We start from the raw sequence: 24,897 nt of genomic DNA, 5'->3' as shown, positions 1-24,897 counted from the left end.
GATTTTCATATAATCTCATCCATTCAAGACCCACTTCCCATGCTTTTCTACAATTCAAGTATACTAGCTTTCCAATACCTTAAATAATATGGGAAAGTCATGAAATTTACCTCAAATGATAGTGGAACAAGGTTGGAGTAGAATTCCTCCTTTTTCACCAAAACCCTTCTTCACCTTTCTTGGGATTTCTTGAAAGAGATGAACTTTCAATCAAGTTTTATACACCTTGTTCCATGAATTTTGTGTTGTTGATCTTGATTTACCTTTGATTTTTCTTGTGGATGAATATTGGAGTGGGTTCTAGAGGGTTCTTAGAGAGAAGTGGTGTGGAAAATGAAATGAATTTATGAACTTGGGTCCTCTTTTTAATGGCTAGAAATCTGATCCTTCGGGCAACTCTACGCCCATTTTTACGGAAACGGAGCTACGTACAAAAAGTTATGCCCATTTTACTGAAGCCTGTCTTCGCTGGGAAATGGGTGACTTCGACGGGAAGATCGACGTTTCGTCGATCTGATCGACGGTTCGTCCTTTGAACCGTCGATTGCGCATTGTTCACTGGAAATTGGATCAATTCGACGGAGCAGATCGACGTTTCGTCGATCTGATCGACGGTTCGTCCTTTGAACCGTCGATTGTGCATTGTTCACTGGAAATTGGATCAATTCGACGGAGCAGATCGACGTTTCGTCGATCTTATCGATGGTTCGTCCTTTGAACCGTCGAATGTGCATTGTTCACTGGAAATTTGGCCAATTCAACGGAGGAGATCGACGTTTCGTCGATCTGATCGACGAAACGTCGAATGAGCCGTCGATTGGAAGTACGTTTTCGGCTGATCTAACTTCGGGAGGCCATAACCCTATTATAAGTTGGGAATTTGGAAAAATGTATAACATGAAAGTTGTAGATAATTGAAATAGCTTTCCAACGGTATATTATGGGCCTCGAGGAGACATCTGGTTAGGGAGATATGAACGTTTTAAGACAGAAAGGTCATGCTGGACAGTGGACTTGGTCCAACCCGAACTCAAGTTGGGTCAGACCCATTTCCACTTAATATTTAAGGGAAATGTCCAACCCTAGCAGCCTCCTTCCCTCACATTTTCAGATTTTAGAGAGAGAGAAAGGATAGTTAGAGAGAGAAAGGAGAGGATCCAACAAGTTGAAGGCCTCAAATCCCAAGGCTCGTGAAGGATAAAGTGTAGTACAAGTTCTTGCCGTCGTTCTAAGCTACAAATCAAACTTTGGAAGTTGATTTCGTGGTGGATGCTCACAAAAGGTAATATTCCTACTCTCAAATCATTTATAGTTGAGAATTGATGAATTCTTGGGAGAATAACAAATGGGTTTGATAAAGGAAATTATATGAATTATGCTAGAGTTTTGGATTGTTGATTTGGGATTGTTGTATTCATGTGGGTGATGAAGAATGACGTTATTACACCTAATTGAGATTGTAGAATCACCCAGAAGTAATAGAATGGGAATTGGGTGAAGAAACACCATTAATGGAGATTGTGAAGCTTTATGCCCACTAAGTGTTTGATAAAATGCTTAGATGACCAAATCATGAATATTATTGCTAATATAGAATCCCTTTGACTTGTATTGCTATAGATCAAAGTTGAAAGGGGTGACGAACATTGTATTACGCTCAAAGGCTGGAATTAAGGTATGTGAGGCTAACTATCTACGTTAGGGAATGTTCATAATTCTCCCTACGCCTCATTCTTCATACTTGTTAGCAATTTGACTCAGAATATAGTTTAGCCCTAGTTTCATGATATGATATAGAACTATTATCTTCTAAGGTTGCAGTTACAAATTCGTTCATGGTTGTCACTTTGAACATCATGAACTCAACACGTAATCTTTGTAGACTTATGCATTATTATCACATGAGTCTCAGTCAGTGTATAGCCAGTTATTTACAAGAGTCCCATAATCAGAAACAGTTATCATGCTATCAGATATAGCCAGTCTCAGTTTTGTGAATTGTTAATGTTGAACACCTGTATCTGTACTTTTAGGCCCTAGGCCACAGTTTATGCATACGTATTGCTTGGGCCAGAGGCCACAGTTTTTGTGCACATTATTTGGGCCCGAGGCCACAGTTATAATTACAGTTTTACAGGTGATTCTTCATCCAGAAAAGGGAGTACTTCAGCTTCTTACTTTCCTGTTTAGTTCAGTTTCAGTTTCAGTTTCAGTTCCAGTATTTTATTGCTTCAGTTGCTTTACATACCAGTACAATTCAAATGTACTGATGTCCCTTTTTATTGCTTGGGGACCTGCATCTCGCGATGCAGGTAACGATACACAGGTTGACGACTCAGCTAATTAGGAGTGCACATATCAGCTATTGGTGAGCCCCACATTCATTCGGGGCGTTGTCAGCTATCCAGTTATTTCATTTTATAGCAGCTCTATTATTCAGTACTCTTAGAGGCTTCATAGACACAGTTCAGACAGTCAGATATTTATTATGTTAGCCTTGTTGGCAGTCGTTCAGTTGTTTGGTTTAGCCATGTTGGCTAATTTCATATATGTTCAGATTGCTTAAGTATTTCCGCATTATGATATTTCAGTGAGACTTTCAGTTGATCAGCATGTGTTAGTTTTATTCTATAAATTAGTTATGTTTTGGTATCACATGTTGATTCAGCAGCCAGTTGGTTCGCTCGGTCACATGCAGTCAGGCACCGGGTGCCGTGTTACGTCCAGGCCCAGGTTCGGGGCGTGACAAAGCTTGAAAAAAAGGCGACTTTTTTGTCGAGGATCCACAGTGATCTGCACTGTAGGTTGCCCCCTCTACTGACTGCTGTGGGTATCTGACCCTGCTGACTAGCTGACATGCATCTGCGCATGGACTACTGAGCTATTGTGGCAAGAAATCACAGACAATTCGCACACGCTGCAGTGCTTCGAACCCGTGACCTCAAGCCTTTTGTCCTCCCGAAGGAAGTGCCTCTCAGCTCAACTGGTAAGAGGCGCTTCCTTCGGGAGGACAAAAGGCTTGAGGTCACGGGTTCGAAGCGCTGCAGCGTGTGCGAATTGTCTGTGATTTCTTGCCACAATAGCTCAGTAGTCCATGCGCAGATGCATGTCAGCTAGTCAGCAGGGTCAGATACCCACAGCAGTCAGTAGAGGGGGCAACCTACAGTGCAGATCACTGTGGATCCTCGACAAAAAAGTCGCCTTTTTTGTGACGATCCCCTTTGGGTCCCACTACTCAAGGTATTGTCTATGCCAGGGTACAGCCAGTTCGCACAGGGGCTCGCCCCATTATCCCTCTTCACGCTGCAGCGCTACGGGGTATCGAACCCGGAACCTCTGGCTCCTTTACATTCCCCAAAGGGAATCGCCTTTCACCAATTGAGCTGCAGCTCAATTGGTGAGAGTCGTCTCCTTTGGGAGAACAAAAGGGGGGAGGTCACGGGTTCGATACCAGCCACTGCAGCGTATATCGAATTGTCTGTTGGCACCTGCCCATACAATACCTAAGTATGCATGTCATGTATGTATGTATGTACGCATGTTCATGGGGTCAGTATGGTTAGCGCCCAGCTGTACCCAGGGGTTCACAGTATGGTTAGCGCCCAGCTGTGGGTCCTCACAATTGCTTTGATTTTCCAAAAATGACTTCTGAAATGTTCGTAAAAGGTTCTGTACTTCAAACGCTCATAACTTTCTTATACTAAATCGGATTGACCTGAAACTTGTTTCTGAGCCTTCAGGTGTCGGTTTATGTATGATGTTATTCGTTGCTCGGCTCATCTTATACTAATTGTTCCTTCAAGGTGAGACAAAGCGGCCATGGTTATTCCATAATGTAATCGGAGGTTACCGACCTTACGTCACTCCGATGGATACATGACTTTCTTTGGGCTCTCATGCATGCTGCTTATCTGATATATGTATATGTATATGGGGGATATGGGGAAAAGGGCCATATGTTGCGCTATAGACGCATTGCCACCTGGTCAGTTGGCGTAATTTATCATCCCGGACGCGGGACATATGTGGGGGAGCCAACGTTGTTCGGCGCTATGGCATTTTCTATTTTCTATATGTATGAAGAAGAAAAGTTTTCAAAGAAAGCCAAGCATGCATGGCATCCGCTTAAGAGGCACTCAGATGTACAGGTTACTCTTTTATCTCATGATATGCTCTATATCTCTATTCTGTTGTTGTTCATAATTACATCTCTTGCTATGTTACTATTCATGCCTTACATACTCAGTACATTGCTCGTACTGACCCCTTTTCTTCGGGGGCTGTGTTTCATGCCGCGCAGGTACACCCAGATGAGTAGAAGCTATTATAGAAGATGTTCCAGCGGAGTTGGCAAGCTCCATTTGCTCTGGAGTGTTGCCGGGTCAGAGCGCTATGCTATGATGTCTTGTTCGAAGTTAGAGACTTTGCAGACAAAGTCGTGGGTGTAGTTTGTCAGTCTTGAAAGCGGCTTCACCAGCCGATGTGTCTTTATATTTTATGTTACAGATCCCACATGGCCACAGAGTTTGTTTGAATTGAGTACAAAGAAAAGAAAAAAATTCTGAAAGCTTTACTATGTTTTCCACTTCTTATTGATGTAAGAGTTTATAGAGGTTAAGTATGTAATAAGGGTCAGCGCGTTCGCTCGGCTCCGAATATGGGGTCGGGTGCCGCCCATCACACCCTAGTAAGGTTGGGGTGTGACAAAGTGGTATTAGAGCAGGTCGTCCTAGGGGTTGTCTGCAAAGTCGTGTCCAGTAGAGTCCTGTTTATGGGTGTGAAGCCGGCCACATTTATAAACAGGAGGCTGCGGGGCATCTAGGGATTGTTGACCTTCTTTCTGTCTTAGATCGTGCGATAGACCAAGTCATAGGAAATGAGATTCCTTATATAAGCCTTACGTATGACGGAAGAAGATGAGCGGCGATATGGAAAGTCACAAGGGTAAGTACTGATATATTTGTTCTGTTACCTGGAACTGGAAGCTCTGGATAGCTAGAACGTGTTATATAGCCGTATGTTTTGTGAGGTCTTGTCGATATCTGCTACATACAGATTTTAAATAATAAGAATGGTAAAGGAGGTTCTGCCAGCATGGGTACGCCTAACAGGAAGAAGCGTGGAAAGGAAATACTGTAAATAGGCAATAAGTGAGATGCGTTATTTCAGAAAGGTTATGGATTTGGCATGGCGATGAAGGTGCGATCACTACCATCAGGAATCTGGGAATCCAGGACGAAAGATAGTTATGCACGTAAGCGAAAGATGAAGGTTGAGGGTCGAAAGGGGTAAAATAGTAATTGTAAAGGAGAAAGATGTGTTACGAGAGTGTCTCGGGATCTGTAAGACCTCGACTCGCTCCAGATCTTGTAATAAAGGTCATGCGAGGAAGTGGACGCGATTATATCAGCAATAATGCATCGGATTCCATCAAAGTTTCGAGGTTAAGCGTGCTAAGGTGGGAGGAATTTTAGGATGGGTGACCCACTGGGAAGTATGCAAGAAATTCTATATATCTGGACATAGGAGACAGATGAGAAGCTAGAGCGGCCTAAGAGAAACTAGAGTATATGGGATGGTTGGAGACCATAAGAAGTCGCGCAGGACGAGGCAGACTAGACTGGTGAAGAGACAGAAATTGCATCACAGCTTTGGAATTAGGATAGGCTTGAATAGCGTTGGAGACATTTTGTGGGCAAGATAGTAGCAATTATATATATATATATATATATATATATATGAATGCGTAGGATATCCTACATATGATCGTATAGGTGGGCGTGTGTGCCCCAGCAACCGGAGCTACGGTAAAGAAGGCGTTAATCAAGTAAGGGTACCGAAGTTCGAGTGACAACAAGAAGAGATATGGTACAAGTATTATAAAGTAAGCTGATGTTATTTTTATTACAGGTTAAGATTGGAAATTTTAATACAACAACATTTGGAAAGAAAAGAGAGTGAGTAGACGGGAAACAAAGAGATCAAAGTGTCGGAAGAAGGTGAAGGGTAAGAAACCTCAGTGAGTGAAGCTCACGAGAGGAACTACCGGCAAAGCACGAGACTATTTGGGTAAGAACTCAAAGTAGCCATGTGAAAAGGGATAGAGTGTGGTAAAAGGAAACAGGAGAGGAGTGTATGAGGTTCGAGAACCGATTTCGATAAGTGGGGCTAAAGGAATAGTGACTAGGATAGGGGGACGTGAAGTAAGAGAAAGAATGCTTAGGCTTGCGATGATGTTGAGGTGAGAGATCTATAAAACAATAAATGTGTAGCTATACTAATATAGTTAAAAGTTCGATGAACAAGGATAGGGAGAGTGAAAGTTGTGAGGATTCTGTGCTAAGAACAAAAGTAGCGGAATGCTTGAGAAACATGGACGCACAGCTACAACACAAACGCGCAGTTAAAGAAGAATTACGAGCAAGTGAGCTAAGCAAGTGAAGGGACGAATAGTGGATGGAAGGGTATGGAAATGTGGACAAAATGATGACATAGGCAGAAAGTAAAAGAAGAACTTAGGATAAGAAGTTTTCGATATGTTAGGCACAGAGTTGGAAGGAAGGTGAGGAATAAGGTATAGACGAAGACTTCATAGAAGGACTGTTGGCATATAAGGAGCCCCTTAAAGGGGGGGGGGGGGGAGACCATATTATATTAGGCCAAAAAGGGATCACAGTATTTTCAAGTACTAGAAAAGGAAACTTATTAGTTCGGGGCCAAAGTTTAAAATATGTCGGTACATCGGGAGTAAGTAAAGAATGTTTCGAACGACGACGACTATTATAACGAAAGTATCAATAATTGGTAGTCTGAGAATTTTTGAAAGAAAGAAAGAACGTAGTGCCTATGAATGAAACAAAAGAGTTCATCGGACACTAGAGAATAGTTCATGGACCATTAATTGTACGGAGCATGAGAATGTACGCTATGGAATTGTATGAATCATCGACGTGAAGAGATACTCAATCATGTTTGTAGGGGATCCACACCGGAGAGCCAACAAAAAATAACGATGGACGAAACGAGCGCCAATACAAAGAAATCAAAGACAAAGTATACTTGTGTCAAGAAATGACCTGGGAAGGACAAGGATAATGAGATGGCGCAGTGGATTAGAAAACCCGTGACGCAGATGAGGACTCATGTAAGGACCCAGGAGTTTGATTATAAAGAAAATAGGGGGAAAGATAAGGGATGGGCACAAAGGAAAGGACAACTATACGAGGGACCCCCCCTCGAAGTGTTACAAGACCCTATAAGATCAGTTGACCATTCGAGGACGAATGTTCTAAAGGGGAGAGGATGTTATTGTCACACCCCAACCTTACTAGGGTGTGATGGGCACCCGACCCTTACTTAGGGCCGAGCGAACCCTCAGACTTTGCTGTGCATAAAATCACATCAAAATTTTTAAATCAAATAAGATAAAATACATAGTAATTTTTTTTTTGAAATATTCTTTCTCATAGCTTCCAAGCCGAACAAATCTATGATCATACAAAATCCAGTACATAACACAAACCGACATATCGGCTGACGGAGCCGCTTATAGACTGACAACCAAAACCCACGACTCTGTCTGCAAAGTCTCTAACATTAACAGAACCTTTAACACATATATTCTGACTCGGCAGTTCTCCGGGAGCAAATGGAGCTTGCCATCCTCGCTGGAACATCTTCCATAATATCTTCAACTCATCTGGGAGTACCTGCGTGGCATGAAACGCAGCCCCCGAAGAAAGGGAGTCAGTACGGAATATGTACTGAGCATGTAAGGCATGAAACACCAAAAAAATAATGAAGCCATAACCGAAGTAAAATGTACAGAAGGTGAGCACAATAGCCAGAATACCAAAGTGTTGCATCTGACGTACAAATCTGTCACGACCCAACTCCGTAGGCCGCGACTAGTGTCCGTGCTGGACACCCAAACGTACCCCATAACCCAAATTAGCAAACGACAGAATATTTTCAAATATAAAAGTCACTTGGCGTTGGTAATGATCATAAACGAACCGACGCAGTACATGGAAGCCGGTGAGGCTGTCAGAGATCATATCATACCCAAACATATACAGAACCCACACAAGTATGTCTACAGACCTCTACAGAACATGACAGACTCATAAGACGGGACAGGGCCCCGTCATGCCCCTGAATAGTGTACATATATATAATAGCGGCAGACTGTACCAATATACCGGCTCTGAACAAAAGAGCGCTCCCAATATAGCAGAATAGATGTCCTAGGTAGGCGGTCAGCAAATCTGTCTTCTGTACCTGCGCGGCATGAAAACGCAGCCCCCGAAGAAAGAGGGTCAGTACGAAATATGTACTGAGTATGTAAAGCACAGAACGTAGTAAACAAAGTCATCATCAAAGCAGAAGGTACAGAAAATGGACAGAATATCCAGATTAGCAAAATACTGATCATAAAGCATAAATAGTATTTGTTGAAAACATATGTCGTACCTGGTCCCATTGCAGAACAAGATTTTAACCGAAACAGAACTCACAGAGCAGTGAATGTGACATCCGAAGTATCAAATGCATATTTTCAAGACATGAGGAGTGTGTACAGAAACATATATCACATCATATCCGGCCCCTGCCAAGGGGCTCAGCAAACAGAACGTGGCCACCCCCCGACGCTGGTGCCACCATACATAAGGAACAGAGTAGGGGATAACCCCGTCACATAACATATCATATCAGATGGCCATATCATATCAGAATGTGTGTACATGGCACAGCATACTCCAAAACCCATGTACAGGTATACCTGCCCCCTCACATCGAGGCACGACGAACAATGCAGTGGAATACGCTTGACAACATATCCTGGCCCGGGCTCAGTGTGGGAAACATTGAGGCATCCACGAATGGAGTAGTGAGAGACTAAATGCAATAAAAATATCATAGATTTCCAGAGACTCAATGAGGCATATCGAATGACAAATCAAATCAACGAAGTCGGACGGAATCATAGCAAGTGTATGTCATATGTCATAATGAGTTACGGAAGAATAATCCTCCTGAAATCTTTTTCATATTCCAAAATAGCTTGCCAAACTCGAGGGAGTCAGCAAACGATTTTCCTTAGTAGTTGAAAGAATAGTTACAACATTTTATTTTATATTATTCGAAAATAAGGCAATAGTACAATAAAAGAGCAAAGCGGGAATAGTGGAGCTAAACGTAATACAAAATATCGTACCTTTACAGAGACTCAATATAGTATCCAGGATAAGTATCATTAGTAGTTGGAAAAGTAGTTAAGACGTTTCCTTAAAAATTGTTTGAAATCAAGTTACAAAGGACCATAAGGGTAAAATCGGAAATAGTGGGCCCACCTCGGGACAAACAAGGCGGTGGGCTCAAATTACGCATATTAGGCTTATGGGGTCACCTACACAGGTTCTGGGGACATTCCATAGCTTTCTAATCAGTTGGGGAAGTTTGCCTAAATTTTTCATCAAAGCAGACTTAAAGGGTTCAATTCTATTGAATGAAAATGTGACAATTTCAGACGCGAATTCCGATGAGCAGAATATCCTCCGAGGCGTGAATCCGATCCTAGTACATCTAGGACATGCCAAAAGAAGAATCGGGGTAGCTTTACATACCTTTTACGCACTTTACGCCTTTCCAAGTTCACTTCCCGTTTCGTCCAAAATCTGCAAATGGTCACATTTACCAAATGTTAACCATAAGGCTTTAGGCTTAAATCTAAAGTCAACACTTTTCTACAGAAATTTGGGCAGCATTTCCCCTATACATATAGCATCCCCGAGAATTCAACTCGGCCAAAATAATCAACAACAACACTAACAACAATAACCATAACTACAAAATACACAATATGGCACAACTAGCCTTCTTTCCAACACAATGTCATAACCTTCACTTCAACCTTAAATTCCAAACTAATCTCAATGGTTTCACATTCATCATCAATCTAGAGCATCACAACATAATTTAGAAGCATTTCATATCGTTTCCTCAAATTATACACACGATATACATAATATACAAACTTTCCGCCAAAGTCATAATTTATCCAAAACTCCTAATCTTTGGCATACGTATTCATAACATGTTTCCATCTTCCAAATCTATCAATGATCATCATAATTTGCACCCTAACAACTTCATTTTTTACAATGTCGTAAGATCATACCTAATCGACATAAGCTTCTACATTCCATTTCAATACAAACTCACATCATTTATCTTTATTTACATAGCAAGCATCACAACAACACAGCTAACATGTTAAACAAAATTGATTCATTCCCATTCCTCTAAGAGGTACCACACGGCCAATGCTTCTTTTTACAACTTCCACCCAATTTATTCCACTTCCATTCTCAATGTGAATTCCATCATACACACAACTAGACTACAACATAAATTCAATTCACCATAAACATACAATGTATATACACACACGGCCATACACTATATTCCATACCCACTTTGAAATCTTCCATTTTTCCATACAATCAACTCATTTCTACATACTACAACACAAACAAGACTTCATAACACAATAAAAAGAAATGAATTCTTACCTTTCTCTCCAATCTTCTTCACTTGAATATATGATCAACTTGAGGTATCAAGTGTTCCTTCTTCCAAAACAACTACACCAAGTTGTAGAGGGCACTTAATTTAGTAGGAAAATCACAAGACAACAATTTTTAGAACAAGATTTTTGAGGGGTGAAAAATCATGGACATGGCCGAACCCTCTACTCTTTGCTCTCTCTTTTGCTTGTTTGAATTTTCTTGAAGAAATGAAGACGTGTCCCCTTGTATCTTGTTTGTCACATGACCAAGCACATGACTACTTAAATGGGTTTGGGCCAAGGCCATGTTGGCCGGCCACCCCCCTTGATTTGGGCCTCATTTGTTTCTTATTTTACAAGCCCAATTGGCTACAAATTTTATTTTTGTAATTCCCGAAACTAATTTCCAAAATTCCACGTTTTTCCCTTAGCCTTCCTCGACACTTCCACATTAATATTCTTTCATAAACAACTCATGTGTTAGATGGAATCAATTATGACTTTATTTCTTACAAGTCAAGATTATTTCTAATTTTCCAAATGTGCGAAAACACGGGATATAACATCCTCCCCTCCTTAAGAACATTCGTCCTCGAATGTTAGATTGGTCTTATAGGGTCTGAAAGTGCTTCGGGGGAGTTTCTGTTTATGGTCAGCACATATGATACGCATTCGTCTTTGAATAAGGCTAAGTAAGGGATTTAGATTACCTGTGGCACACAAAGAAAATAAGCGAGGACACTTTCTTTCATTCCGTCTTTTGAATATCTTTTGCTGGAAATCTTCTGGGGGGAATTACCGACACATTTGCGGAGCATGGATGCATGAAGTACCAAATATACCGCTTCCAGACCAGGTGGTAGATCTAGCCCGTGAGCGACATTCTCAATTCTTTGAACAATCTGATAAGGTCAGACATATCGCGGATTGAACTTACTCTTTTTACCGAATCGCATTATGCCTTTCATAGGCGATACTTCAAAAATACCCAATCACTAATCTGGGATTCCAACGGTCGGCGCCGTTTATCAGAATATGACTTCTGTCGACTCTAAGCTGCTAATTGTCTCTCTCGGATAAGTTTCATCTTATCAACTGCCTATTGGATCATATCTGGGCCTATTAATTCTGTCTCGCCAATATCAAACTAGCCGATGGGTGACCTGCATTTTCTGCCATACAAAGCCTCGTATTAAGCTAGAATGGTAGCGGTTATTATAAGCAAACTCGATCAACGGCAGATGATCGTCTCGGCTACCTCCGAAATCAATAATACAGGCTCGCAACATATCTTCGGGCGTCTGTATAGTGTGCTCGGCCTGTCTGTCGCTCTGAGGATGAAATACTGTGTTCAGACTTATCTGAGCCCTTAATCCTTCCTGAAAACAAATCTCCAGAAATTAGTCATAAACCGAGTACCTTTGTCAGTGACAATAGATATAGGAGCTCCGTGGAGTCTCACTATTCCTTTAATACATATAGTCTGGCATAATCCCCAACCGAATAAGTGGTTCTAACGGGGAGAAAGTGGGCTGATTTTTGTCAGTCTATCAACCATTCCCCATGTAGAGATCATACCTCCGTGGAGCGCGAGGCAAACCCGTAATGAGATCCATACTAATTTTCTCCCACTTCCAAGTCGGAGTTTTCATTTCCTGAAACAGTCCACCCGGTTTCTGATACCCAATTTTAACTTGCTGACAATTTGGGCACCGGTCAACGGGTCTTACGATGTCGGGCACACATAATCTGCCTCGGTATAACAATACTCATCTGGTAAAACCTTGAGCTGGATCTTTTCCTTGTCGAAGTTTGTATCTCTGTACGATACTAGAATAGAATCCTCAAACTGACGTTGTTTTACCTTTCCCATGATCGATGATTCAGTAACTTCTTCGGACAAAATTCCAATATCTTCAGAACCGACCAAACGGACTCTAAGGCTAGCTGACTAATGACTTTTTCGGACCAATTCTTTATTTCTGAATGTACGCCGGTCAAGCTGTCCGTAGACTCACGACTAAGTCCGTCTGTCACGGCTTTAGCTTTTCTAGGGTGGCACAAAATATTAACATCATAATCTTTCAATAATTGAACCATCTTCTCTACCGCAAATTCGGCTCCCTTTTCCTTAAAACGTATACTGGCAGCCCTTAGGATCCGTATAAATATTAACGTAGGCCCCATATAAGTAATGCCGCCATATCTTTAAAGTACGAATCACCGTAGCTAGTCCCAGATCATGAGCGAATTAATTTTCTCTCGTGCGGTCTGAGCTGCCGGGGAACATAGGCTATAATCCGACCATTCTCAGAGAACTACGTATTTCAGTCGACGTCGAAGGCCCAGTCCTTTATCGCTTCAACCTTCTGTATGTCAGTTGTTTTCGTTCATGCTTAATTTATTTTTCTTTCATTCGCTCCCCCTCCTTGGGGTTATACTTACACCATATTCGAATCTTTTCTTTCCAACCTACAACTTGATTATCTTCGTACGAAACCTTAACAGAATCATAATTGTATAGTACAAAATCTTATCCGATAACTGGCACTCAAGTAATATAATTAAGGTAGTTGCTTATCCCATAGTAACCACATACTTTCTTCATACCCGTTCCTTATCTGTCATTCTATTTTCTCAATAATCGAATTATTTGATATCCACATAATTCATCATTTCATGCCATAATTTTTCCTTTGCCCCGCACTATTTCATCTTAGTTCGTTTTTCGCAATCAACTTTCATGCTTTGCCCGTCGACTCTTTTAGAGACTCTGCTTAATTTTGTTTCTTACGATCCACTCAATTATTCTCTTTTCTTTTCAAATATCGTTGTATTAGAATCTTCTATTCTCAACCGGTAGCCAAAATGAATATTAGTTTATTTCGTAACATCTGTACCGTTCCTTTCCCTTTTTCTCGTAAATCCTGTCTAGTTAATGTTTTCCATATGTTACAACACTGGCTATTAGGGTTTACCAATCGATCGATATAGTCATAGAGGGGGGGGGGGGGGGGGGTTCTACACATACGTATATATATCACTCCCATTTCTTTTACAACACATCTTCAATCCCTTGTTCGAATTTACTCTAATTTCAAGGCTGCGCTGCTTTTTCTTTCTTTTTAGCAATCCAATCCGTCTCAGCTCGTGTGACCCCTATAAAGTTTCTAGCCATTCCACATATCCTAATTCCCTTTTGGTTACCCAGAATTTCCTATTCGTCTCTCATATCTAGTTTTGCGAAAATTTTGTACATTTCCCAGGGGGTCACCCATCCCAGAATTGCTCTGGCCCTAGCACGCTTAACCTTACAACTTTAATGAATTTAGGCACGTTAAGACCGGTATAATCACACCGATTGCCCCGCACAGCCTTTGTCACGTAATTTAAGACAACTCGGGGTCTTAACAGCCTTTTCAAAATGTTCTCGTAGCGGGTCCCACCCCGTCCTAGCGAGAATTCTTTTACCTTTCTGACTATATGGTTACCGTGTCGCCCCCTGTAAACCCTCAATATTTACCTTCATGCATATATATGTTTCTAGACGGCCCACGAGTTTAGGTTTTTATTCCACAAATTCCATCTCCAACCAGTCGAGGGAAACCGATAAAATATTACTGTAGGGTATCTTCCGACCACCAGCAAAAGAAGCTAGAGTCCGACGAACTTCGCGGAATCTTTTAGTACTTAATTCACCTAATTACCTCCACGTTTATATATATTTGAGTCGTGAGCGAACCGCTCAATTCCTGACTACTTGTCATACACTTTGTATTCTTCCAATTAGTGGAAACTTGATCGTTGGACATTTTTGCCCTTCACATGGGTAGTGCTAAGACAAAATGGGGTTGGAACATATTTCTGGTCCCTCCAAATAAATTGCGAATTTGTTACTCGAACATGCTTCTCGAGGTAAAATTTTCCCGATAAGGGTAATGCTTCTTACAAATGACATGGAGGGTACCTCTTAAGATTTTAATCCACCATAATAGATTTATCCTATCGGTATCGACCTTCAAGACAGGCTAAAAATTTATATCTTATTTCCCTTTTCGTATTCCTAGAAAAATTTGGGCAGAGGTTCCTCTGTATTTCTTACTATACCAAAACCTGTACACAGGAAATACCAACCATGCCTCATAGGGTCAACACATATACGTCTATGCATATCATATCACGTCGCATCACAACCACACGGGGCTAACAATTCCAAATAAAAAGTATCAGAATGCCGAGGCTTACCTCACATGCCCAACTCGAACTGCACCTGCTACACTTTCCATGTTTGTTTCCCTTTTTAATGTTCGACTTTATGTTTTAATCGTACTTCAGAATACCTTACCCAGCATGCGTCTTTCATACCATTGCTTACCGGAGTACTGTGTAGCTTCCAATATCAGCAGTCGCTGTCTTACGTCGATACCGTTCTCCAGCTGCAATCAAGGGTTAGTAAAGAAAGAAACTCATTTCCTACAGCTGGCTCTATCGCACGATCTAAGAATCAAAGAAAGGTAACACCCTAAATGTCCTGTAGCCTCCTGTTTATAGATGTGGTGCACAAAACACCGATAAACAAGACTCTACTAGACACGGTCTATAGACACTCCGAGGACGAACCGCTCTGATACCACTTTTGTCACGACCCAACTCCGTAGGCCGCGACTAGTGTCTGTGCTGGACACCCAAACGTACCCCATAACCCAAATTAGCAAACGACAGAATATTTTCAAATATAAAAGTCACTTGGCGTTGGTAATGATCATAAACGAACCGACGCAGTACATGGAAGCCGGTGAGGCTGTCAGAGATCATATCATACCCAAACATATACAGAACCCATACAAGTATGTCTACAGACCTCTACAGAACATGACAGACTCATAAGACGGGACAGGGCCCCGTCATGCCCCTGAATAGTGTACATATATATAATAGCGGCAGACTGTACCAATATACCGGCTCTGAACAAAAGAGCGCTCCCAATATAGCAGAATAGATGTCCTAGGTAGGCGGTCAGCAAATCTGTCTTCTGTACCTGCGCGGCATGAAAACGCAGCCCCCGAAGAAAGAGGGTCAGTACGAAATATGTACTGAGTATGTAAAGCACAGAACGTAGTAAACAAAGTCATCATCAAAGCAGAAGGTACAGAAAATGGACAGAATATCCAGATTAGCAAAATACTGATCATAAAGCATAAATAGTATTTGTTGAAAACATATGTCGTACCTGGTCCCATTGCAGAACAAGATTTTAACCGAAACAGAACTCACAGAGCAGTGAATGTGACATCCGAAGTATCAAATGCATATTTTCAAGACATGAGGAGTGTGTACAGAAACATATATCACATCATATCCGGCCCCTGCCAAGGGGCTCAGCAAACAGAACGTGGCCACCCCCCGACGCTGGTGCCACCATACATAAGGAACAGAGTAGGGGATAACCCCGTCACATAACATATCATATCAGATGGCCATATCATATCAGAATGTGTGTACATGGCACAGCATACTCCAAAACCCATGTACAGGTATACCTGCCCCCTCACATCGAGGCACGGCGAACAATGCAGTGGAATACGCTTGACAACATATCCTGGCCCGGGCTCAGTGTGGGAAACATTGAGGCATCCACGAATGGAGTAGTGAGAGACTAAATGCAATAAAAATATCATAGATTTCCAGAGACTCAATGAGGCATATCGAATGACAAATCAAATCAACGAAGTCGGACGGAATCATAGCAAGTGTATGTCATATGTCATAATGAGTTACGGAAGAATAATCCTCCTGAAATCTTTTTCATATTCCAAAATAGCTTGCCAAACTCGAGGGAGTCAGCAAACGATTTTCCTTAGTAGTTGAAAGAATAGTTACAACATTTTATTTTATATTATTCGAAAATAAGGCAATAGTACAATAAAAGAGCAAAGCGGGAATAGTGGAGCTAAACGTAATACAAAATATCGTACCTTTACAGAGACTCAATATAGTATCCAGGATAAGTATCATTAGTAGTTGGAAAAGTAGTTAAGACGTTTCCTTAAAAATTGCTTGAAATCAAGTTACAAAGGACCATAAGGGTAAAATCGGAAATAGTGGGCCCACCTCGGGACAAACAAGGCGGTGGGCTCAAATTACGCATATTAGGCTTATGGGGTCACCTACACAGGTTCTGGGGACATTCCATAGCTTTCTAATCAGTTGGGGAAGTTTGCCTAAATTTTTCATCAAAGCAGACTTAAAGGGTTCAATTCTATTGAATGAAAATGTGACAATTTCAGACGCGAATTCCGATGAGCAGAATATCCTCCGAGGCGTGAATCCGATCCTAGTACATCTAGGACATGCCAAAAGAAGAATCGGGGTAGCTTTACATACCTTTTACGCACTTTACGCCTTTCCAAGTTCACTTCCCGTTTCGTCCAAAATCTGCAAATGGTCACATTTACCAAATGTTAACCATAAGGCTTTAGGCTTAAATCTAAAGTCAACACTTTTCTACAGAAATTTGGGCAGCATTTCCCCTATACATATAGCATCCCCGAGAATTCAACTCGGCCAAAATAATCAACAACAACACTAACAACAATAACCATAACTACAAAATACACAATATGGCACAACTAGCCTTCTTTCCAACACAATGTCATAACCTTCACTTCAACCTTAAATTCCAAACTAATCTCAATGGTTTCACATTCATCATCAATCTAGAGCATCACAACATAATTTAGAAGCATTTCATATCGTTTCCTCAAATTATACACACGATATACATAATATACAAACTTTCCGCCAAAGTCATAATTTATCCAAAACTCCTAATCTTTGGCATACGTATTCATAACATGTTTCCATCTTCCAAATCTATCAATGATCATCATAATTTGCACCCTAACAACTTCATTTTTTACAATGTCGTAAGATCATACCTAATCGACATAAGCTTCTACATTCCATTTCAATACAAACTCACATCATTTATCTTTATTTACATAGCAAGCATCACAACAACACAGCTAACATGTTAAACAAAATTGATTCATTCCCATTCCTCTAAGAGGTACCACACGGCCAATGCTTCTTTTTACAACTTCCACCCAATTTATTCCACTTCCATTCTCAATGTGAATTCCATCATACACACAACTAGACTACAACATAAATTCAATTCACCATAAACATACAATGTATATACACACACGGCCATACACTATATTCCATACCCACTTTGAAATCTTCCATTTTTCCATACAATCAACTCATTTCTACATACTACAACACAAACAAGACTTCATAACACAATAAAAAGAAATGAATTCTTACCTTTCTCTCCAATCTTCTTCACTTGAATATATGATCAACTTGAGGTATCAAGTGTTCCTTCTTCCAAAACAACTACACCAAGTTGTAGAGGGCACTTAATTTAGTAGGAAAATCACAAGACAACAATTTTTAGAACAAGATTTTTGAGGGGTGAAAAATCATGGACATGGCCGAACCCTCTACTCTTTGCTCTCTCTTTTGCTTGTTTGAATTTTCTTGAAGAAATGAAGACGTGTCCCCTTGTATCTTGTTTGTCACATGACCAAGCACATGACTACTTAAATGGGTTTGGGCCAAGGCCATGTTGGCCGGCCACCCCCCCTTGATTTGGGCCTCATTTGTTTCTTATTTTACAAGCCCAATTGGCTACAAATTTTATTTTTGTAATTCCCGAAACTAATTTCCAAAATTCCACGTTTTGCCCTTAGCCTTCCTCGACACTTCCACATTAATATTCTTTCATAAACAACTCATGTGTTAGATGGAATCAATTATGACTTTATTTCTTACAAGTCAAGATTATTTCTAATTTTCCAAATGTGCGAAAACACGGGATATAACAAAATCATACATAAAAGGTTCTGGAAGACAAATACGGCAATCAAAATGCCAAAATACATTGCTTTCCTTTGAAAAACGTTTCCGTCTCATACACACAGAAAATCAAACACACAATTACCGCGGCCAAAAGTCCAGCGGTCACTATCACACATACCGCGACCAAGTGTCTAGCGGTTAGCATCCCAAACCCGACATACCGCGGTCAGGGGTCCAGCGGTCAATGTCGCAGATACCGCGGTCAGGGGTCCAGCGGTCAACATCACAAATGCGGCATACCGCGGTCAGGAGTCCAGCGGTCAATGTCGCACATACCGCGGTCAGGGGTCCAGCGGTCAATGTCGCACACACCGCGGTCAGGGGTACAGCGGTCAATAACCAAATTTATTACTTTCCAAACATAAATCACACATGTCAGAATCATGCATCACACATACATACAACGTGCCCCGGCCCTCGGTGAGGGACTCGGTAAATAGATTCATGTATACCAAAATCGTATATCAGAAAAATACCGAAGGTAAGTAGCTTATCCAGAATATCAGAATACTTACTTTTCAACCACAACTGATGCATACCAAAGTCATGCAAAGGGCGCAGGAACATGGTCGCCACTCCCGTCTCTGGCGCCATAACACACCATGCTCCAGAAGATTTCATAACATGTATACGGTATCTCGGGAACCGGACATATACCACGAGAACCCGAGGACCAGTCACATCATAATCCATATACACAGTAACTGGGGACGGACATATACCACAGAACCCCAGAACCGTACACGGTAACCGGAGACGGACATATATCACAGTACTCCGGAACCGAAAACATCATACTCTATATACACGGCAACCGGGGACGGACATATACCACAGTACCCAGGAGCCGGACACATCATACTTTGAAATTACATACATGGAACCCGACTCCTAGACAAAGGACTCGGCGAACCATACGCACGATACATACCGGCCCGGAACTCGGTGAAAGGGATCATAGCGTATATACGAGCGGATTAGTAAGAAACTAGGTGCACATAAATTAAAACCCGATGAAGGAATCGAATGTATTACCAGGATATTCGTAACGGATTATTTATAACCGAATATTTATTTCGGATACTTATATCAGATTACCTGTGTCAGGATGTTTCTGTCAACATACCTATATCGGATTACTCATAGCAGACTCCTTATATCGAATTACATGCTCACATCAGGATATTCACATTAAGGAGCTTTCCAATGACTTATGGAACGAATCAAACGGAGTCTTAGATTCATAGACGAAAGTCTTACTTTTATATCATACAAAAATAGCTCAAGTGAGACAAACGTAGGAAGTTTTGGAACTTGTGGGCCCACCTCGGGTCAAGTCGAGGTGGCGGATATAAATTACAAACATTGGACACTATGGAGTCATCCATGAAGGTTTCAAAGCGAGCCGATCACGTCTGTACGGGTTATGGATGTTTGAACAGTTTTCCAACAAAACTTAAGGGCTATAATTCAATTATGCTGAATGAATAGTACCAAAAATTCAGACTCGCATTCCCATGAGCAGAATAACCTACGAGGCTCAAATCCGAATCTAGTACACCTAGGACATGCCAAGAGAAGAAAAGGGATAGCTTTACATACCTCGCTTGCGCCTTATGCTCGTCCAAACTCAATTCCCGTTTCGCCCAAAATCTACAAATGGTTATATTTACCAATTGTCAATAGTAAGACTTTTAGCATTCAAATCTTTAATTCATCACTTGTCTACAAAACAATTTGGGCAGCGTTTCCCCTATAATTTCGCTGCCCCGAGAATCATCTCGGCCCAAAATATCGACAACAACAGCCCAACAATACCAACAACATCAACCATCATCACAAAATACATTATAGCATAACTAATCTTCTTTTCAACATAACGCAATATCTTTTATTCCAACTTCCCATTTTCAAATCAATACCAACAGTCTCATATTCATTCCCAACCAAGATCATCACAATACAATTCGGAAGCATTTCATATCGTTTCTACAAAATATTCACAAAATATACAAACTTCCACCAAAACCATAATTCACCTAAACTTCCAATCTTCAACATAAACATCCACAACATATTCTTATCCTCAATTTCATTTACAACAACAACAATTTGCATCTTACAATTTCATTCTCATAATTACATAAACTATAATAAAGTTGCATATTTTCCTACAACAACTTAACAATGGATTTTCATACCAACTTGAACTATTCTCCTTCATTTACCCCATAAGAACACAACAACACAATTAATACACTAAGTAAAATAAATTCATCTTCTCTCCAACACCCACCACATCCGGCCACATACAAACACACCCATAGCACATCAATTTCACACTTTTTATTCATTTCTACATACTACAACACAAACAAACCTTCATAACATAATAAAAAGGAATTGATTCTTACCTCTTTCTCCAATCTTCTTCAAACTTCCACTTGCCAACACAAGCACTTTCTTGCCATAAAACTTATATCATGTTGAAGAGCATCCTTGAGTTAGTAATATTGCTAGAAAATCATGATTTTTGGATCACAATTGAAGGACTTGGAATTTTTTTTCTCTTTTTCTTGAAGGGGCCGAAACCCCCCTCCTTTTGTTCTTGCTCTTCTTTTTTTGTTTTTTGTTTTCATGAATGGTCTAGAATGAACCATGGCCCCTTTATTTATTTAATTACCACATGACTTGAATTAAAACATGGGCTTGGGCTCATCTTAATGGACTATGGCCGTCCACCCTTCTCAATATTGGGCCTCAATTTCTTTCGTTTTTTTGAGCCCAATTAATGATGGATTATAATTTGTAATTCCCGAAACTAATTTTCGAAATTCCCAATTTTGCCCTTGGCCTTCCTCCATATTTCCACACCAACACCTTTCATGAACAACCTATATGTTAATTAAAATCATAATATGGCCTTACCTCTTACAAGTCACAATTATTTTAAATTTTTTCCGAATGTGTGAAATACGGGATATAACAGTTATATCCCGTATTTCGTACATTCGGATATTTCAAGGTGGACGTGGTACGTTAAGGGCAAGACTATGTTCCAAAGTATTTCAATGTATAAGTTGTTATTAGTATGGAAATATTGAGAAAGGCTAATGGTAAAAAGGGAAATTCACAAAATAGTTCATGGTAATATTGTGGAAAGCTAGGGGCAAATGGGGAATTTCAAAAAAAAAATGGTCACGAAGTTACTAGGGCTGTGTGACATATGAGGGAATATGTGTCCATATTTTTATTTGGTGGAGCTAAATTATGTGTATAGACCAAAGCTTATAAGGCAAGACATTAGTCATCTTTATTTTAATTTAAAGAAGCTTCAAGAAGAAGGGTAGGTGGCCACTTGGTATTGGAAGGGCTAAGTATATATATAAACAAGTGGGGGAAAATAAGACATAATCATCTTTCAAGACAAGAAGTTTGGAGAAGAAGAAAAAGAAAGAAGAGAAACATAGTAGTGTTCGGCCATGGTGCCAAATATTTGAGTCCATGGAATTGATCTAGAAAAATTATTTTCTTCTAGTATTCCAACTAATTCGAAGGCCCTCATTAACATGAAGGAGTTGTTGGAGCAAGCAAAGCCTTTATTTGTGTAATTCACAAGCCCTAGCCGAGTAAAGAAGTTGGGTGAGAAAGGTATGTGTTCAATCCTCTTTTACATATGTTATGGGTGGTTTATGCATGTTATTGTATGAAGAAATGGATGAAATTCTTGTAATATATATGTGTGTGGGTGTTGGCCGAATAGTAGCTAGGTGGGTGAGATGTGATGAATTGATTTTATTTAGTAGTTTGATTGTTGTGTTGTGGATTCCATGATGTAAAATGAGGATTTAATGGCTTGAAATGAAGTTGTAATCGTTGTGGTGTCGTTGTGGAAGCTAATGTGACATTAGCATGAATTCTTCTATTTGCATAAATGAAGTTGTTAATGTAAAATGTTGGTGGAATTCATGAATTTGGAAGTGAGACATTTGTTTGGAAGATTGTAAGTTGGGTTGTTGTGATTGAATTTGAAAGAAGGAAATAGGTTGTTATTGTTCTTGTTGGAATTGGAAGGTTTCGGGTGAAGTAGTATGTTGATTGAGTCGTTTTGAATGTCATGTGAATTGAATTGAATATAAATGAAATGTCGTTAAATTGTATGACAAAGGTTGTTAATGTTAGAATGCGTCTTGAATTGATTGTTGATGTTGTCGGTATGATTGATGGTATTGTTGTTGATAGTTTGGCCGAGTTGAATTCTCGGATTGTTGATTGATGATTTGGGCCGAGTTAGATTCTCGGGGATGGTGTATTTACAGGGGAGATGCAGCCGAAATTTCGGCAGATTATAAATGAATTCATTTGAAGGATTAAGACAAGTATATGGTGATGAATCTAATGATTGCGTCAATCTTCTTGAATGTAGACTAGCGATAATGAGCTTGGACAATTAAGCGTAGCGAATAGGACATGGAACAGGTATGTTAAGGCTCGTCCCTTTCTTTCAAAGGCATGATCCCGATGTTATGATTTCATAATTGTTTCCATATTCTCATTGTTTTCAAAAGATAGATGTTTATGATTTCAAGGCATGATTCTTTTCCGACAACCCGTCAATGTTTTCCAAAAATGTTCGTATTTTTCCAAAACAAAGGTCTATGGTATTGTACGCTTTTATGACAAAAACGATGGATATGTTTTACAATGACATTGATGATGTAGAGCATGAGAATATTTCTATGATGACTATGATAAGAATGATTTCATGTTTGAAAGGTACTTGATGTGATTATCGCTTTCCAAAAATGACTTCTGAAATGTTCGTAAAAGGTTCTGTACTTCAAACGCTCATAACTTTCTTATACTAAATCGGATTGACCTGAAACTTGTTTCTGAGCCTTCAGGTGTCGGTTTATGTATGCTGTTATTCGTTGCTCGTCTCATCTTATAATTATTGTTCCTTCAAGGTGAGACAAAGCGGCCATGGTTATACCATAATGTAATAGGAGGTTACCGACCTTACGTCACTCCGATGGATACATGACTTTCTTTGGGCTCTCATGCATGCTGCTTATATGATATATATATAATATATGGGGGATATTGGGAAAAGGGCCATATGTTGCGCTATAGACGCATTGCCACCTGGTCAGTTAGCGTAATTTATCATCCCGGACGCGGGACATATGTGGGGGAGCCAACGTTGTTCGGCGCTATGACATGTTCTATTTTCTATATGTATGAAGAAGAAAAGTTTTCAAAGAAAGCCAAGCATGCATGGCATCCGCCTAAGAGACACTCAGATGTACAGGTTACTCTTTTATCTCATGATATGCTCTATATCTCTATTCTGTTGTTGTTCATAATTACATCTCTTGATATGTTACCATTCATGCCTTACATACTAAGTACATTGCTCGTACTGACCCCTTTTCTTCGGGAGCTGCGTTTCATGCCGCGCAGGTACACCCAGATGAGTAGAAGCTTTTATAGAAGATGTTCCAGCGGAGTTGGCAAGCTCCATTTGCTCTGGAGTATTGCCGGGTCAGAGCGCTATGCTATGATGTCTTGTTCGAAGTTAGAGACTTTGCAGACAGAGTCGTGGGTGTAGTTTGTCAGTCTTGAAAGCGGCTTCACCAGCCGATGTGTCTTTATATTTTATGTTACAGATCCCATATGGCCACAGATTTTGTTTGAATTGAGTACAAAGAAAAGAAAAAAATTCTGAAAGCTTGACTATGTTTTCCACTTCTTATTGATGTAAGAGTTTAAAGTGGTTAAGTATGTAATAAGGGTCAACGGGTTCGTTCAGCTCCGAATATGGGGTCGGGTTCCCATCACACCCTAGTAAGGTTGGGGTGTGACAGAAATGCTGCCGAAGTTTCGGCGAATTATAAATGAATTCATTTGAAGGACTAAGACAAGTATATGATGATAAATCTGATGACTATGTAAATTCTTTTGAATGTAGACTAGCATGCTTGGGTAAACAAACGTAGCTAATTGGACGTGGGACAGGTATGTAAGGCTTACCCTTTCTTTTTGGCATGATCCTTATCATATGAATGAACACAGTGAGCAAGCAAGTTCTAAAGACTCTATTCTTAGAGAGTGTAGAGATATTTGTATCGTTGGCCTCCTATGTTTTATGTCCATAACTCCCAGAGACTTTTCATATTAGCTTCTTATGTCACCAGAGGGGTTCAGAGTATCCTTTTCCGAGTTTTCCATGCATTTATACATATTATAATATATACGTTCCTCGGCACTAAAACATTATGTTATATATGGATCGGGCTGCACGTTCCGCAGCAGTATAATATATATAAATGGATCGGGCTGCACGTTCCGCAACAATATAATATATAAATGGATCGGGCTGCACGTTCCGCGGCAAT

The 24,897-nt window shown here is 40.3% G+C and overlaps 1 long non-coding RNA gene across 1 annotated transcript; it reads left to right on the top strand.

Moving 5' to 3' along the window:
- The first annotated feature begins 1,112 nt into the window (after positions 1–1,112).
- Positions 1,113–2,408, top strand: LOC132615934 (uncharacterized). Its single transcript, XR_009572899.1, has 3 exons — positions 1,113–1,282; positions 1,621–1,675; positions 2,313–2,408. It is a non-coding gene; the product is annotated as an uncharacterized LOC132615934 (long non-coding RNA).
- Positions 2,409–24,897: the final 22,489 nt, after the last annotated feature.

This window comes from Lycium barbarum, chromosome 10 (assembly GCF_019175385.1).
Source record: "Lycium barbarum isolate Lr01 chromosome 10, ASM1917538v2, whole genome shotgun sequence".
Taxonomy (NCBI): domain Eukaryota; kingdom Viridiplantae; phylum Streptophyta; class Magnoliopsida; order Solanales; family Solanaceae; genus Lycium; species Lycium barbarum.
Note: the sequence above shows the minus strand (reverse complement) of the source record. Positions and strands in the feature narration are given on the sequence as shown.